Consider the following 19,740-nt stretch of genomic DNA (forward strand, 5'->3'; position numbering starts at 1 on the left):
CTAATTCTCAATTCATCCACTCATATTAAATAAAAATAAATAACATTTGTACATATGGCAATACAACCACATAGACAACATGACATACATTTACGTACATGTGTATACAAAAATGTCCTTTTTATTTAACTAACTCACATACATACATATGTATGTATTTTATGTATGAGGAGATTTTTAAAGCGAAAACAAATTGTGCAATTTATGCCAACACTTATGACAACAACGGCAACGACAACACAACAGCAACAACAATAATAATGTCAACATCAACACTTGCAACAAGAAGATACAAGCACATGTTGTAACTTTGTAAAAATACATAAACAAACATACATACATCCTCTTAAGCTTAAGAAAAAAGAAAACATGTTGTTAACATTAGATTTATACCTAAATATACTTTAGATTATAATTGTTGTTGCAGCCACTAATGTGGCTGTTGTCGTTGTTACAAATTGTTGTCAGTGTTGTTGTTGATGTTTTTCATTTTCTTGTTAAAGTTTCTGTTGTTGTTTGCTGCACACTTTAACACTTAAATCAACATAAGTTCTTGTATGGGAAAATAGTAGTAAAGAAGCCGGCATTTAGAGTTTTCCATCTTATTGTTGTCAACGTTGTTGTTGTTGTGGGCGGATGATACTGTTGTTGGCTAAGAAGGTGGTTTTTTGTTGATCCTGGTTAACAGAGATTGCTTTCAATTGAGCTTTGTTAGCAAAAATGTTGCATTTGTTGTTGTTTGTTGCTGATGATGTTTCTGTACCCTTAAGTCAGGATACACAAACACAAATAGGAACATATGTACATATGCATGCCTGTCTAAAGTATGTTTGTGGATGTGTTTACAGTTCAAGAAGTTCATAAGCATTTTTTGTTCTAAAAGAAACTTTTACTCTTATATAAAATACTTTAGGAACTAGTTATTTCAACAACCCTGTGTAATCTATTGTGTAGTCAATTGTACATTTTAAATTGAAGTAAAATGTAATAATTACATGTATAAGATTAATTAATTTAATGTACTTAATTATAAAGCAAAATTTGTTATGCTGGTAATGCCAACCTCGTACTGCAGGGTTATACAAACATACGTACATTATTTTTACTCTTAAAAAGTCTTTGATATTTGAAACATTTTGTATCATTTTGTCACATGTACAATGTATGTAAGTAAAAAATATCACAACATTTTTCAGTTTATAAGACTCCTTCCTTCTTTACTATTAATTATAATGAAGTCTCAACATAGATATTCATGTAAACTTTATACGCATACATGGTAACAACTACAAATGACAATACGTTTTTTAAAGAAGCAGTATTTTTCTCCACATTTATAACATAAATTTTTCTCGTCAAGATATTAACCCTTCTAGGGCCATCCTTTTAATGTAGTTCTTTCCCAAATACATACATAGTTTTACATAAACACAGTCTTGGGGTTACGATAAAATTGTAGCAATTCATGTCTTACAGTTGGCAATACATTTTCTCAAAATACTTATTATTTTACTGTAGTTCGTTGGGGCAGTCCCAAAACTAGGAATTAGACCTATTTAATAGGGTTACCATAAAATATTGACTTCCCTGGGGACCTCATATTTATACCCAACACCACAATAGTGGAGAGATTATATGCTATTGTGCTAACGTTTATAACAGTCAAAAATATTGCTCCTACACACCTTAAAGTATATCAATCGGCTCAGAATCGCTTTCTGAGTCGATTTAGCTATATTAGTCCGTCTATATGTGTGTCCATATAAACCTTGTGTGCACGCTACAAATCGTAATGTTCAAGATAATTAGATGAAATTTGTCACATACTTTTGATCCAAGGGTGAACCCTATTGAAATATGTTCATTATTTCGGCTAGGCCCCATACAACCGTACCTCCCGAATAGGGCCATTAGATTCATAATTACGTAAAATATTCCATTATGCAACACAAATCGTATCGGACCTCTTTTAACCCTTGCCACCATACAAACTCAAACTCTATAACTTATAATGAAACAGTCAGTAATTTTACTTAATGACAACAGAGTGACTACTTCTGTTGTAAAGTTTGACTGTTGACGGTAATTATTTTCTGTAAAAGCTTTCTGAAAAAGCTTTTGGTTTATACTACTCACATTGGGTTTACAATCTATGGCCGAGTATGACTTGGGTCGTTCCGGAGCAGACTTCCATTGTCTTGGGAACTTTGACAGATTTTCTGTCGTTTACAAAGAGTAAATTTATGATTCCAAGTCAAACTGCTGGATCTGTGTGTGTAGGTCGTTTGAAATTTTAAGGATATAAAATAATTTTGTTTAGATTTAAAGCAATACCTCGTCCCAATGAAGGGTGAATGTTACATCAGATCCGAAGATATATACGTAGGCCAATGTTGAAAAATTTTGTAAAAATCAAAACTTTAGCTACGGACTGATAGAATACCTATGACAACCTTTGTAACAAATAAATTTTAGTTTTTAATACATTTGAGGGGTACCAGAAGTACCTACTGCTAGTTAGCCCCCTTTTTACAAAAGTTCGTGTGTATGTAAAAGATTTTCCGTTTTAAGGACTGTATCTTTTTCAGTTTCTCATGTATACGACTTTTGAGCACATTAGGTATTTCAAAACTCTATAAACCAATTGATCAACCCTCGAATCTCTGTTTCTATAGAAAACTCTAAAAGTCTATCTTTTGAAAACTTCCAAAGACTCCAAAGACATCTTTTCACTTTTACTATTCATACTAAAAATTGCAGTTAAGTATCTACACATTCAGTTTATATCTTTAAATGTAAGAGTATAAATGTACGTGTCAATGTGTGAGTGTTTTCTTTTATTTTTCTATCTGTGTTAGACTCTGTTATTGTGACACTTTACAAAGTGCAGCAATTAGTATGACAAAGTACTGACTGTTAGTATTTTAACTATTGCGTTTAAGGTTTCAATATATTTTCTATGTGTGTGTATGTGTATGACTGAGCTTTTCTGTATTGTTAATTTTATTTCCCACCACTCAACTTTCTTTATTCTTTTATATAATGTTTACATGAATAATACACAACCCTGTAGTTCAAGAAGTGGATCTATCGAACTAGTTTATTATTATTTTAATAAGGACTTGATCTATAAAGCGCCGGTTTATTTTATATTTACACAATAAACGTGAACAATGGATTATGTAATATATTACATCTGGAGGTTTAAATAACTACTTCCTAAGAACTGAAAAGTATATAGTGACTAATTCTAAACCTACTGGCAGCTTATGAACAATTTCTATGAATTTTTTAGCGACATGCAACAGCACTATTTGGGGTCTCGTTAAAAGGGAGCATTTGTTTATTTGTGAGCTTTTAAATGTTTTTAAGGATTCAAGATAAATTGCTGCATTTTAGTATGGTGTGAAAATCTTTTTAGAAATTTTGCAGTTTTTTTGATAAATTAAATTTATCCAGTAGGATAAAATATGTCCTAGGCATATTACCACTTAATTTAGCAGGGGTGCTTGAGCTCAAATATCAAAAAATGATAAAATATGAACACATTGTTCGGAAATTTTATATGTAATATTAGAATTATGTATCTTGACTTAAACTTTTACGATTGAACGATAAAAATTATTCGATTTTGGTGGGTTTAACCTTAATCTATTATGTAGTCATTACTATTATATGGACTTGAGTAATAAGTTGTCTGGAAACTATTAGAGTTAGAATTCTCAATTTTGCACAAATAACTTTTACATTCATATACATATTTTGGGAAATGGACAAACTTTCAATACGATTGAAAAATAAATGGGCTTGTAATTACAATATTTCACAAATTTGAATTTTTTAACAGATTTTTCACATTTATATCTAATAATAATTATATATTTATATCTCTTCTTTGCAGGTAAAATTACAATTTCTTTGTACACGAAAATAAATAACACTCAATCTACAGTAAGTAGCGCTGTTACCCAAACGAACTTCGTAACACACAATAATATTGGTTCTATACATATAAGTCGCCTTAAAGCTGTGTGTTACATGGTTGTCAGATCTTACAATGTTGGCAGAAAAATGTCTACAATCGCGTGAATTTACCAATTTTGTTTAGATTACTATATCTTAAAAAGCATCTCTGACAATGTTGTAAGACAATAATTTTATGTTGACACGGCTATTAGATATTTTCTGAATATTTTTCTGACAACTTTGTGATCTAACAATAATGTATAGATAGCTTTAGTATCAGTTTCTGAGTCGATTTAGCTATGTATGTCTGCCTGTTTATCCATTATTTTACCTAGCCCCTATACAATTGAGCTTCCCGAAATGGGCTTCTAATTTCATTATTATGTTTAATACACTTGTATATAGTCAATAGGCGTTACAAATAAGATTTATGTGTTGATATCGCTGCCGAATTTTATAATGATCCTTGCCCTCATACAAAAACCCCTTCAGAAAATAACTTCGTTATCATACTCAGGATAAAAACACTTTATGTAAAAGTAGATAGATTTAACTATGAAATTTTAAGGTGATCGGTCAACATTTTACCACAGTGTAAAGTGTATACATTAGTTTTTTATTATGAAAAATAAATCACATTGTCGGCGCAGTCCGACTATAATTCCTTACTTGTTTGGAAAACATCGAAAGGATGATCATATTCTATTATAGTTCGGTCCATAACTAATTTGAACCGATTATTCAGAAGAATAATTGCAACAACATAATATGAAATATGGCAGAGTTTCGTATTAGTTTTATTCTACTCTCAAAACTCTGACAAGACATTGATCATTAATTTCAGCAACAGCGGGAAAAAAGACGTTTTTATATTATTCACGCCTGGTATCAAATAAAGTGTTTATAATTTTTCAAAAACATTCGTTGTTAAAATATGTACGGATGATGATTCCCTACACCAGTCAGGATGTTAAAAAAGTGGATAATTTTTAAAAAATAAAGCATTTAATTTGTTCTTTAACCGTATGGTGGAATGTTTCCAAATTTCATTAAATTATCTTGAAAATTGCTAAATGTAGCGAGCGCACAAGATTTACATGGACACACAGACAGACAGACGGACATAGCTAAATCGACTCAGAAAGTGATTCTAAGCCGATTGGTATACTTTAAGGTGAGTGTAGGACCAATATTTTTGGGTGTTACAAACATCAATACAAACGCATAATAAACAGCTCTTTTTTGCAAACATTACTTTTATAAAAAGAAAAATTTTAGAAAAAATTAAAAAAAAAAACATTTAAACAATAATTTTATTGATAAAACAAATCGGAAAAATGCAATTCTTTTAAAATATTAAGTTTTTGTTCTTCCGAAATCATTTTTGTTTGTTGATTGTGTTTTCTCACCTATAACTTGGGATTAATTGCACAATAAAACTCAATTAATAAGATAATAAGTTACTGATTACGGAAAAACAGAAAACATATATTAAACTAGGTTTAAACAATGAGATAGATTATCTAAGTCTATAAAACGATTTTATAGTGCGAATAAACACATTAAATAACTTATCGTGCTAATTTAAATAAAGTCTGACTTATTGAAATTATTGAAAAAAATAAAAACAACTTATTCCACATCTTGGCACATATTTATATGTATTACCAGTACAACAAGACAACATTTTAGTTGTATTTACACCTAAAAATACTTAAAAGTTCTTAATTTTCCCACACTAACGGCTAAAAAAGAAATATACATATTTATATATATTTTTTTAATTTTTTTTGCTCGTTAGTATAAAATAAAAATACTCGTAAATAAATAAATAATCATATTTCATCGAGATTTTTATTAATATATGTTCACATACACATTTTCGCTGATTTCAATAAAATGTATTGTTGGAATATGAACTCAACTCATAAGGTTTCTTTTTCCCTTAGGGGTTTTAGTAGCAGTGATTTTTTTTTGAACAAAATCGTTTAATGAGTTGAGTATTAATAGGGTGCCTCCTAAATGTTAAATAAAAAATATTATAATATATTTCAAAATCAAACCAAGCAAGAAATTATAGTCGGGCGAGGCCGACCATATAATACCCTACACCTTTTACAAAAATATAATGTGATTTTGTTGCCATAATAAAACATTTAAATTGAATTCTATCTTGCTTCAGATATTCATACTTAAGCCGTTTATTGTTGAATAAAATTGTGGAAATTGATGGGGGTTTTTAATAGGGGCTAGAGTCATATGAGAACCTATTATTAAGTCTTGTATAGAATTTGGTTTTTGCAGTTTTTTGTCGAGATATGTGTATATTAAACATAATTATGAACTAAAAAGCCCTATTCGGGGGTTCAGTTGTATGGGTGATAGGTGAAATAATGGACCGATGTTAACCATTTATAATAGGCGTCGTCTATGGTACCACAAAAGATCATATTGAATTATCTCCAAAATTGCGACCTGTATTTTGATTACAATCTTTGCAAGCCCTATTCGGGGTTTCAGTTGTAGGGCGGGTAGGTGAAATATAGACCGATCTTAACCATTTTCAATACACTTCGTCCCTACGACAATAGAAGATCATTTCATTAAATTATCTTCAAAATTGCGACCTGTAGTTTGATTAGACAGACGGACGTACATAGCTAAATCGACTCAGAAAATGATTGAGCCCATTGGTATACTTTAAGGCGGGTATAGGACCAATATTTTATTATATCAACACAAGCTTTCAGTATCATAGTTAAACTCATAATCAGGTTTTGAAATTTTAAAATTATTCGCCCACAAAACCAAGAGCCTATCTTATATTTATACACACACACACACAATTAATGTATGTAACCCCCAAGAGCATTAAACTATGTTTTTTTTTTGATGTTTATTAAAAAACGTAGTATTAATACCCCATTGATCTAGAAAGGAGAAACAAAATCAAAATAAAATATGTATAAAAAAATTTTAAAAAGGCATCAATACTCAAAATTTGATGATGTCATGTTACTAATTTTCAATTATTTTCATAAAAATCTTCTACAAGAATAAAGAAATAAGGCCCAAAGGTGTGATAATAAATTTTGTGATCAACCAAAGAACAGGAAAAATAAGATTTTTTTTGTTTTGTTTTAATTACACACTTATTTAGGCGATTTTGTGTTGAGTCAGAATTTATTTCATTTTGAAATTATCAAAGAGTCAATGTTTATTTGTTTGATTTTCGATTACTTGCAGTTTAATGAGAATTACGAGGGTTATGGCAAAAGATTTTTGGAAAAACAAAGTAGTCGGACACTACTGATAGTCTATAGACTATTCCTTAGCCTAGTCAATACACTTTATAGTTAAACCGGCTATGTCCATAGTTAAACCGATCGATTGTCTATTCCAAAAAGAATAATCTTAACCCTGATCCATAGAATATTTATTACAATAAATTGTCCATAACTATTCGAAATACAAGTCGATAGATCAATTCATAGGCAGGGCTATTCGATAGATCAATTCATAGACAAGTCCATAGACTAGTTTATTTATGAGACTAATAAGCGAAAAAGTTTTTAGACCTGTCTTGGCAATAGTCTATGGTCTAGCCGTAGGATTAGTAATTTCAAAGTTTTAATTTGCATTGCCTGATCAATCTCTAAATCAGATAAATGTTCTCTCTCTCTCTTTCTCTCTGAACGTATTGCTTGACTTTTAAAGAGACCTTCTTATCTATTCACCAACACTTTCCAAACAAGCCTCGTATCAAGATTGTTGTTCAGTTTCATATTGTGGTTCTTTAACCTTTTTTTCATTTTGTTTTGTTTACGTTTTCGAAAAATTGCAAAAAATTGTAATATAATTTAAATATTAATAAACAAACATTTAACACTTTTCTATATTTGCTTTAATATTTTAAATAAAATAAGTTTTTAAAGTATTGATTATTTAAAATTGAAAAACAAATAATCAAAACCCACTAGAAAATTTAAAATTATGCTGGGTATACTTGGAAGAGAAAGATCAAACCAAAACAATAGTAGATATAACCCCTTCTCTCTTCTTAGTTTTAAATGCTCCTTATTAAAGACAACGATTGAATGTCTCGAAAATTCATTAATTTCCGAAACTAGCACAACTTCCCAATTAGTTGATAGAGGGATAAAGCACTGAAGGATTTGCAAGATTTCTGCGAAATCATTTGACTAGACCTTCATAGTGTCCCCTTCGGAGTCATCATTTCCAGTTTTGATCTTGCCCATACTTTCTTTGTAAGTAACACAACAAACTTTAGCAGCAATGCTGAGAGTTCGCCTGCAAAAGCTATTTATTTCATGTGACCCTTCCCTGCCAGCAAATGTGAGTTTAATATTGGATTCATGAACTGAAAAGTCACTATAAAGGCTCAGTTTTGTGTTTCTCAGTGCTAAGCTAAAAATTTACAAAAACAAAATGCAGTACTTTCTAATTTTGATCATAATTTTGTTAAATTGTAGTGCGTTTTGATATACCAAAAGCAAAATTAAATGATAATAAGTAGATAGAATAAAAATTTCAAAAACTAACATTTTTTAATACACTAAGAAGATAGTTTAATGCAGAATCATTCTTGCTCTCAAAATTCAGAAGGAAAAGTGTTTGCACATTTCAGTAAATATATTTATTTCATTGTGATCAGTTGTGTGATATATTGTGAAATTTAGATTTTGTAATAAATTGTGTTAATTTAAAATTTAATATATCTAAAACATAGTTTAATATAAAATAAGCATAAGTGAGGGATTAGTGAGTGCAAAACAGTATAATAAAGGAGAAATAAAAAAATATTATAAAGTCGCTTTTATAACATAAAAGAGTATAAAATCATAACACTTTCCAGCTTCTCTATTGTTATGACAAAACTAGAATCTTACTACATCTACGAAATTTTATGTTATAAAAAAGTGACTTGAAACTGAAACGAAATGAAGACATCAAGTAAGTATTAAACAGGCGGAACAGTTTCTTCCGCACGGGATCACTTTTCATTCACTCAGATTATATCAAATTAGATTGTTTGTAAACTTTAAGCTGTAACGTTATGGTTACAATTTGGATAGAAATTGTTGGACCAGCCATCTACATCGCATCGAGAAGAGCCTAGGATCTCATTGAGATGTTTTCAATTAGCTCACAGTCCTGCAAGGTATCTCACTCACTTCCGCAAGCTTCAATCCGTCACTATATTGAACATTAATGCTTAGCGTTTCTCTGATAATTTCACGTTAGCCAGCGTCATCGCATAAGAGTTCGTCTTCAAAAGCCATTAATTTCATGTGAATGACGAACCAACCATCGTCATCACACTGAGAAGAAGAGCCTTGTTTCTCTTTGCGAAGTTTTCATTACTATTACAGTTCTGCGTGTCATTTCACTCACTTTCGCAAATTTTGATTGGGTTGTCTTTGAGAAGTTTTCAGTCCTGCTTTGTATCTCACTCACATCCGCAAGCTCTGATTCTCCTATATCTTATGCATTAACGCTGAGCGTTCGTCTGGCAATTTCATGTTAGCCAGCCTAATCGCATTGATGTGGAGTTTCTGATTTTTTCTTTAGAACACAGCCGCGGATCCAGTTTAAGCGTTCGGGGGATGGGGTGTTGTAAGATTATTTTTAACTAATTTTTTTATATTTTGTATGAACAATTTTGGGTTTTGGGGGGGAAAATTTCCCTTTCCACCCCGTGGATCAGCGTCTGTTAAAACAAATAATTTTTTGCTTCACAGTCAGACTAGATCAGTTAAATGTCTTCTGTTGATTTCTGGGACTGTTTCGGATTTTTAGTATGACAGTTTTACGAAGCAACTTCGTCTTATGAAAGCTACCGCTTATGCATCAGAAACCGTTTGCTCCCTGATCAGTTTACCCAATAGTTTGGAACTGAGTAATTGTATAATCCTTTAGAAGGAACTTTGAATAGATTCTTGATGAGGACTGGAAAATCACGACACTGGGTTACAGTGGCCAAACAAGATTGTAAGAGAATAGACAATTTTGCCCCCGAAGATATTTGAAGGTATTTGTACAGGAACAACTTTATGTTTTACATTTACCCAGCCCGGCTGTGTCAAATTGACTTAAATTTTAAGCTTTAATAAGCTCTAAATGACTTCATTTCTAAACTCTAATAAGAACTTAAACATTTAATACAACTTTAATTAAGTTCTATCAGATGTTTAAGTTCTAATTAGAGCTTAAAAATATAAAACTAATTATAGTTTTTTTTCTAAAGTTTTATTACAAAAGCTTTACATTTATTGAGCTTTTTTCTTATTGTAGAGCTTTAAAATGTTTACTGCAAAGCACACTAATGGCTCTACAGATGTAAATTAAACACAACTATAAGCTTTCAAAAGTTTTAAGTTAAACCAAATTTCTCTGGGCCATATTTTTCCCACTGGCTCTTTTTGTTCGACTTTAGTTATATTGTGTAAATTTATTGTGTAAATAATTAAATAATTTTATCTTTGTCAAACCATAAATTGTTGACAACTTGTAATGATAAAATAATCGATAATTTAATCGCGTTCAATTGAAAGTACAAGTGTGTATGTTGATCTGAATAAAATTTTAATCTAAATATTTGCTTAATTTTATAAGAGAAAAAAATTACAAATATTTGTTAAAAAAAGAACAATTAATTAAATACATAAGTGTGTGCTAAGAAAAGATAAAAATGTTATGTGGTTTTGTTGTGGAAAATTCCTAAGATTAATCAACTGAATAAATATGTATTCGTATTAGAAGGGAGTCCTATAGATGCAGTTGATGTTTCCAATGATGTATAAAGTTTTCTTTACATATATAATAACTTAATTTGCAAAATCTTGTCATGATCATTATATATACAATAGAAGATTCTTATCTTTGGGTATACGTACATAAGATCATGAAGAACGTACTTCTGTTAAACACTTAATCTTGTTTATAACCGATTTTCTGTAAAAATCAACTTTTACTTGATCAAAGCTCATATATAACTTATACCAAAAACAACTTTTTATCGTTGCGTGAGCAACTTAAATTTAAGAATTAAGTTTGAAAACATATAGTTTTTTTTTAATGAAAAATAAATAACATTAAATTAGTCATTACACAGGCCGACAAAATTTAAAAAGTCGAAACGTTTCTAAAAAAGCAGCTTTGGATCCAAATATAAACTCAGATTTTCTCCATCAGATTTGGGATTTTAGAGACAACTTTATTTGCCATCTGAAAGCCTATTCTATAAGTTTTAAAATAAAGGCGACGAGATTCAAATTCTATCTACCTACCTAGTTACTTTGGGTCGACTTAGGGCCGCTTACTCGATGCTCCATTAACATGTTGCTTTTTGTAATTTTCAGTTTGTTAATGAAAATTGGGCTATAACAAATCCTAATTGCTTTGTTCTTTACCAGTAATAACCTATTCAGTTAAATGAAATAATGTGGATGATAATGAACACCCATTACCAAGTAATGTATGAAATAACTACCGGCCAGTAGCAAAAATTTCAGATTTCTTGCTGGACATACCTAGCAATCGACATAAATTTACTTTCTTAACTTCACTTAACAATGTCTGTCTTTCCGTCCGTCAAATTCAATGGATGATATCTCAGAAACTACATAAGAGTTAGAAAAAATTTTAAAAAATTGGAATATATAAGTTTTTTTTTTTTTTTGTAAAATACCCAGAAAAATCTTTGCTTACACAGTGAGAAGATATATCTGAAAATAGTTAAAAAATTTGGGTTTTTCAAACTTTAGAACACGATATCTCAAATGTGCTGGCATGATTCTGCAAGATTTACTTCTTTACTTTTATTTCTGACCGGCCTGTGTTATTAAAGCCCAGTAACGATAAAAATAATAAAATTTTATTTCGTAATAAACCATATGGAGACAGACAGACTGGCAGTCATAACAACTGCCTACCTTCCTTTGGATTTGCAGTACAAAAAAAAAATAAATTAAAAATTATTTCATAAAAAAAAATTTTAATACATAAATCATAAGAAACTATATACAATAAACTTATGTTAATAAAATTTGTATAAATAAGAAAAAACTAAATATTTATAAAAAAGGAATTAAGAAATAATTCTATAAATAGTTGTAAAAGGCCAAGGTGTGTATTTAGCATTAAGTTTCTAGATAGTAGGGGTATTCACGTAGTAGGGGTATTAAGGCTTAAAAATTAATAATACAAAAAAATTCTGTTTTATTATTAAGCTTTTGGATTAGAATATTTTTCTTTTTTGATCATTAAAAACATGATTGATTTGTTTTAGTTTTATCACCCACATTAACCTTTCCCACTTTTCCAATGCACACCTTTATTGTTTTATGAAGCTTAATGAAATATTTATCATTTGAAAGATAAACAGAAAAATCAATATATTCTACAACTTTATTATAAAGATAAGAAAAATTCTTAAGTCTACTTATAGCAGGGATTTTAAATATAAAAGGTCATAGTCGAAATAACAGCATGCTATTGTTATAATTTTAGTTAATCGACTAGGAAGAATCTAATAATACTATTGCCTTAACAAGTTGTATATTTTGTAAATCGTTTAGGGATAAAATATACTAGAGATCTGAGATTGCATGGTTATTTGGTAAGCAGGCAAGTAATACTTGATTAAAGTGGAATTACTTGTTTTATGGGTGAATAACAACTTAATTTTGTTCTAATGTAAAATCATGTGTTTATTTTTTCTTCATTGCCTTATTACCAAGTGATTATCGCGATATTTGAAATGAACATTAATTGGATATTACTATCCATTACCAAACAATGTATGAAATAACTACATTACTACACTATTACTTATAGAATACCGTAGGGTAATGGCAAAATTGTGCATATATAAAACATAAGTCCAAACTAAGTAAATCAATAATATTGATTTTACTTTTTTAACGCCTGGTAATTGTAAACATTTTAAATCATATGAAAAAAAAACACAGCAAACATTTCGGATGTATTTCATGTATTTTAAATTAATCATAAAATACGTAATGTAGTCGTAAATATTTAGCCCAATCAGGGTCTCTGCTTAATTAAATGTGGGAAAATTTCCCATTTGAGATAGAATATATAATTACGGTCATGGAGCGAAACTATACTGATGAGAAGTTACAAAGTAATTAGTGGTATCTGTGGTCCCGCTATGGCTTACTGATGGCGAATTAATTTGGCTTACGAAATGCAGTAAAAAAGGTTCGGGCCAATAGATTCTTATTGTCATTGCTACAACACATTGTTGTCATTGCAACAACACATTGTTGTCATTGCAACTACGCATTGTTGACATTGCAACAACGCATTTTTGTTATTGCAACAATGCATTGTTGTCATTTCGGCAATGCATCGTTGTAATTCCGCCGACGAATCGTTGTCATTTCGACAACGATTCCTTCTTTTTGACAATATAGCGTTGTCACATTGATAACACATTAAAATTTTCGATTGATTTGATGACATCGTTTTTCATATGTTTATTGTTCTTTTGAAAACTATGCGTATGTAGTTTGAGAACGGATGTTATTAAAAAATTACAAACACTTTCGTGTCAACCTAATACCAAGCGTGTATAATTTAAAAACGTCTATTATCTGTCTGAATTGGAATACATTTTCTATACGAAAAAAGGCTTCCATAGAGAGACATTTTCTTTACAAAAAGAGTCTTTCGTAGAGAAACATGGTGTTTACGAAAAGAGGATTCCATATGAAAATATTTTCTTAACGAAAAGTGTTTTTTAAAGGAATACACTTTTTATACAACAATAGTCTTCTACAAGATGAAAAAAAGTCTTCTAGAGAAATACATTTTATATATGAAAAGAGTCTTTCATAGGAAAGGCTCCCTACTTAACAAGACTTTAATATAAATACATTTTATATATAAAAGGATACTTCCATAGAAGTAATTTTCTATAGGAATTAGAAAACAGTCTTCCATAGAAAACAATTTATATACCAAAAGATACTTCCATAGCAATACATTTCCAAAACGAAAACAGTCTTCCATAGGAACCCATTTTCTGTACAAAAAGAGTTTTTATTAAGACATTTTCTATACGAAAGGAATCTTCCATACAAAGTCATTTTCTATACGAAAAGAGTCTTCCATAGAAAGTAATTTTCTATACGAAGAGAGTGTTCCATAGAAAGTAGTTTTCAACAATAAAAAAGTTTTTAAAAGAGAAATCCTACAACAGATAATCTAGAGTATAAATATTGTACAAACACTGATTGTTCTGATATGAAAACGTTTTTGACTTTAATTTGTTTGTTGGGTTTTATCTATTCAATTACACACATATGATTGGTTTGTAAAACAAACAATTCAAAGTGAATAATTTCTTTGTCACAGTCACTGTCACCTTAATCAATACTCGTAAAAAACGTAAAATACCCGTACAATTATAATTCATGGCAAATTCAAGGAAAGTCTACAAAAAATTAAAACTTGCGACAGTAACTGGGAGAGAAAAAAATCAATTTGTTATAAAGAAATATAAATAAAAAAAAAAAAACATAAAATATGCATGACAATAACAACAGTATACATTCAGTAACAATAACAATTGACAGCAACAGAAAAACAACAAAAAAGTTATTGCTGTTCTAAAAAACAACAAATATATTGCCAATAAAGAACAACTGAATTACCAATAAATTATGAATAATTGCAAATGTGTTGCAATGTGTGCGAAAGAATGTAAATTGTTTGATTGGTGGTTTGTTCAAAAAAAAAAAAGTCACATTAAAAATCAGAATAACAATGTGGCAAACGATGAAATTCAAAATAATCATTAAGGAAATTAAATAAATTATTACTACATACGTATAAATACACTGTAAATGTATTTATACGTATATTTTATGAAATATTTTGCTAAGGTGAAAAAATTCAAAAAACATTTTCGTACTTTTGTAATATTAAAAATTTCATATTACGTAGGAAATCCTTTTTTTTATTCTCTAGGAAAATTTCGTTCATTGTAATAAATTTGTTCGTACTATATGCGAAATGGTATGAAATAGTTTGTTAAGATGCAAAAAAATTCAAAATGAGCTTTTCTTTCGAACTTTCCTAATTTTAAAAATTTTATATTATGTAGGAAATTTTCTTATTATGCAAGACATTTTCATATATATTATGAATTATTATTCGTAACAAAGTTTTTTTTACTGTAAGGTTAAGCATGTATTATTTTCAGTGTAAAATTATTTTGAATGTATTTGTGACTATAAGCGAAAATGTTGCTGGCAATTTTTTTTTCATGATTTATAATAAATTTTAAGGTTGTTCAGAAATAGAATTGATTATTGACATGTTAATATTTATTAGTTATTGTTGTTGCTGCTATTTTTGGTTTTTATAGGAAGAAAAAACATTAAAAATAATTGGTATAACAAAATTTATGTAAAATTATTGGCAATTTATGATGGAGACAATAAAATACTTATGTAAGCATTCGACTAGGCCGTATATGAGAGAGACCTCTAGCTCCTTACATTATACTTAATGTAGAAAATAGATCATTAATAGAACTAATGATAGCCTCTGAAAGCGATTTAAAAACGATTGGTTTAACAGACATTAACATAAATATATAAAATAAGTTGATGATATGGGAATAGTTATGGTAAGGTTTTATAGATCGACTTTCGAATAATCGTATAATTGACTTTTTGTCGAAAAAAGTGAAAAAGTCGAAGTCGACTATTTTGTTTCAAACAAGTCCATAACTCGACTATTATCTGTGAAAAAGTCGACTAAATAAAAGTCGGAATGTCGAAAAAAGTCGAAAAGCCGTAAAAAGTCGAAAAAAGTCAAATAGTCGAAAAGTCAAAAAATGTCGATAAATCGAAAAAAGTCGAATAGTCGGACAAAGTCAAAAACTCGAAAATAGTAGAAAAAAGTGTCGTTAATTTTAAAAAAGTGGGAAAAAGTCAAAAACTCTAAAATAGTTGGAAAAACTCGAAAAAAGTCTAAAAATAGTCGAAAAAAGTCGAAAGAAGTCTAAAAAAGTCGAGAAGTCGAAAAGTCGGAAAAAGTTTAAAAAATTGAAAAGTCGACATTTAATTAAATGAAAAATCGACTTTTCATATGAAAAAAACGACTTTTCAAATGCAAAAAGTCGAAAAATAGACTTTTTACTAAATTCAAAAAGTCGACTTTTCTTTTCAACTATCAAACTCTAAGATATGGTGTTAATTAAAGTCTTTTGAAGGAAAATGTTATAAACAAATGTGTTTTAATATTTTTAACCCTTTTTAATTATATGTAAATAAAAAAAAATAATATTTCTTTCATAGAACATAATTTCTTAGCTAAACAACACATTTTTAACATCAGCTTCCACAAAATTTACGTTAATTAAACTTGTAAAGTTTTCTCTGGCTTTTAAGCCATTTTATTTTCAACAAGCCGCCATTGTTTTTGATACTGTATAAATGTATTTTATTTCTTTAAAAAAAAACAACAACAAAATTACATGGGGTTGCTCGAAAAAACAGGGGAGTTGTCTCATATGTAATCACTGAACATGAAATACACGGGCTAAAACATGTTAATTCATATGACCGGGATGTGTGTGTGTGTGTTTTAGAGATAATCTTATTTTCTGACTCTTTTTACAGTTAGACATATTTTTAATGGTTTAATGTTAAAAAATACAATTCAGTTACAAGATTTTAATATCCTTTATGTTAAAGAAAGGAGGAAATTTCTATAAATTTGCTGGTATGAAATACATTATATACTTTTTTTTTACAAAAATAATATGTTTTAGTTGTTTTGTACTTTTTTGGGTCGTTATTAATGCTAAAAGAATCTGACAACATCCTGAATCCTCACAAAAACAGATGCTAATGCTTTTTATAGGAAGAATATATAAACTTCAGTTCAACTTTCTACTCTCTATTTATTTCATAATAAAAGAGAATAAAAATTCTACATCTATAGGAAAAGATCTTCCATACAAAGAGTTTTAGGAAAATCTTTTCTATACAAAAAGAGTCTACCAAAACAGGATCTTTTTTATAAGAAATAATAATAATCGTAAGAAGATCTTTTCTATACGAAAAGAGTCTTTCTTAGAATGATATTTTCTACACGAAAAGAGTCTTAGTTAGCAAGATCTTTTCTATACGAAAAGAGACTTCTTTAAAAAGGTCTTTTCTATACGATAATAGTCTTCCTTAGGAAGATTTTTTCTATACGAAAATAGTCTTCTTTAGGAAGATCTTTTCTATACGATAAGAGCCTTCCTTAAGAAGATATTTTCTATACGAAAAGAGTCTTCCTTAGGAATATTTTTTTATACGAAAAGAGTTTTCCTTAGGAAGATATTTTCTATACGAAAGCAGTCTTCCTTAGGAAGATCTTTTCTATACGAAGATAGCCTTCCTTAGGAAAAACTTTTCTATACGAAAGCAGTCTTTCTTAGGAATATCGTTTATATATGGAAAGAGTCTTCCTTAGCAAGATCTTTTCTATGCGAAAAGAGTCTTCCTTAGCAAGATCTTTTCTATGCGAAAAGAGTCTTCCTTAGCAAGATCTTTTCTATGCGAAAAGAGTTTCCTTAGGAAGATATTTTCTATACGAAAAGAGTCTTCCTTAGGAAGATCTTTTCTATGCGAAAAAAGTCTTCCTTAGGAAGATCTTTTCTATGCGAAAAAAGTCTTCCTTAGGAAGATCTTTTCTATACGAAGATAGCCTTCCTTAGGAAAAACTTTTCTATACGAAAGTAGTCTTCCTTAGGAATATCGTTTATATATGAAAAGAGTCTTCCTTAGCAAGATCTTTTCTATGCGAAAAGAGTCTTCCTTAGGAAGATCTTTTCTATACGAAAAAAGTCTTCCTTAGGAAGATATTTTCTATACGAAAAAAGTCTTCCTTAGGAAGATATTTTCTATACGAAAAGAGTCTTCCTTAGGAAGATCTTTTCTATACGAAAAGAGTCTTCCTTAGGAAGATCTTTTCTATACGAAAAGAGTCTTCCTTAGGAAGATCTTTTCTATACGAAAAGAGTCTTCCTTAGGAAGATCTTTTCTATACGAAAAGAGTCTTCCTTAGGAAGATCTTTTCTATACGAAAAGAGTCTTCCTTAGGAAGATCTTTTCTATACGAAAAGAGTCTTCCTTAGGAAGATCTTTTCTATACGAAAAGAGTCTTCCTTAGGAAGATCTTTTCTATACGAAAAGAGTCTTCCTTAGGAAGATCTTTTCTATACGAAAAGAGTCTTCCTTAGGAAGATCTTTTCTATACGAAAAGAGTCTTCCTTAGGAAGATCTTTTCTATACGAAAAGAGTCTTCCTTAGGAAGATCTTTTCTATACGAAAAGAGTCTTCCTTAGGAAGATCTTTTCTATACGAAAAGAGTCTTCCTTAGGAAGATCTTTTCTATACGAAAAGAGTCTTCCTTAGGAAGATCTTTTCTATACGAAAAGAGTCTTCCTTAGGAAGATCTTTTCTATACGAAAAGAGTCTTCCTTAGGAAGATCTTTTCTATACGAAAAGAGTCTTCCTTAGGAAGATCTTTTCTATACGAAAAGAGTCTTCCTTAGGAAGATCTTTTCTATACGAAAAGAGTCTTCCTTAGGAAGATCTTTTCTATACGAAAAGAGTCTTCCTTAGGAAGATCTTTTCTATACGAAAAGAGTCTTCCTTAGGAAGATCTTTTCTATACGAAAAGAGTCTTCCTTAGGAAGATCTTTTCTATACGAAAAGAGTCTTCCTTAGGAAGATCTTTTCTATACGAAAAGAGTCTTCCTTAGGAAGATCTTTTCTATGCGAAAAGAGTCTTCCTTAGGAAGATCTTTTCTATACGAAAAGAGTCTTCCTTAGGAAGATCTTTTCTATACGAAAAGAGTCTTCCTTAGGAAGATCTTTTCTATACGAAAAGAGTCTTCCTTAGGAAGATCTTTTCTATACGAAAAGAGTCTTCCTTAGGAAGATCTTTTCTATACGAAAAGAGTCTTCCTTAGGAAGATCTTTTCTATACGAAAAGAGTCTTCCTTAGGAAGATCTTTTCTATACGAAAAGAGTCTTCCTTAGGAAGATCTTTTCTATACGAAAAGAGTCTTCCTTAGGAAGATCTTTTCTATACGAAAAGAGTCTTCCTTAGGAAGATCTTTTCTATACGAAAAGAGTCTTCCTTAGGAAGATCTTTTCTATACGAAAAGAGTCTTCCTTAGGAAGATCTTTTCTATACGAAAAGAGTCTTCCTTAGGAAGATCTTTTCTATATGAAAAGAGTCTTCCTTAGGAAGATCTTTTCTATATGAAAAGAGTCTTCCTTAGGAAGATCTTTTCTATACGAAAAGAGTCTTCCTTAGGAAGATCTTTTCTATACGAAAAGAGTCTTCCTTAGGAACATCTTTTCTATACGAAAAGAGTCTTCCTTAGGAAGATCTTTTCTATACGAAAAGAGTCTTCCTTAGGAAGATCTTTTCTATACGAAAAGAGTCTTCCTTAGGAAGATCTTTTCTATACGAAAAGAGTCTTCCTTAGGAAGATCTTTTCTATACGAAAAGAGTCTTCCTTAGGAAGATCTTTTCTATACGAAAAGAGTCTTCCTTAGGAAGATCTTTTCTATACGAAAAGAGTCTTCCTTAGGAAGATCTTTTCTATACGAAAAGAGTCTTCCTTAGGAAGATCTTTTCTATACGAAAAGAGTCTTCCTTAGGAAGATTTTTTCTATACGAAAAGAGTCTTCTTTATGAGGATCTTTT

General features: G+C 29.8%; 1 protein-coding gene across 18 annotated transcripts in view; it reads left to right on the forward strand.

The window, feature by feature from the left end:
* LOC111675065 (PDZ and LIM domain protein Zasp) overlaps positions 1-19,740 on the forward strand; it is a 205,168-nt gene that overhangs the window by 37,181 nt on the left and 148,247 nt on the right. For all 18 annotated transcript variants that reach the window (XM_046953594.1, XM_046953595.1, XM_046953580.1 and 15 more), the window contains exon 2: positions 3,902-3,951. The gene's annotated coding sequence lies outside the window, so the exon portion shown is untranslated. The remainder of the gene's footprint in view (positions 1-3,901; positions 3,952-19,740) is intronic.

Source organism: Lucilia cuprina, chromosome 6 (genome assembly GCF_022045245.1).
Source record: "Lucilia cuprina isolate Lc7/37 chromosome 6, ASM2204524v1, whole genome shotgun sequence".
Taxonomy (NCBI): Eukaryota; Metazoa; Arthropoda; class Insecta; order Diptera; family Calliphoridae; genus Lucilia; species Lucilia cuprina.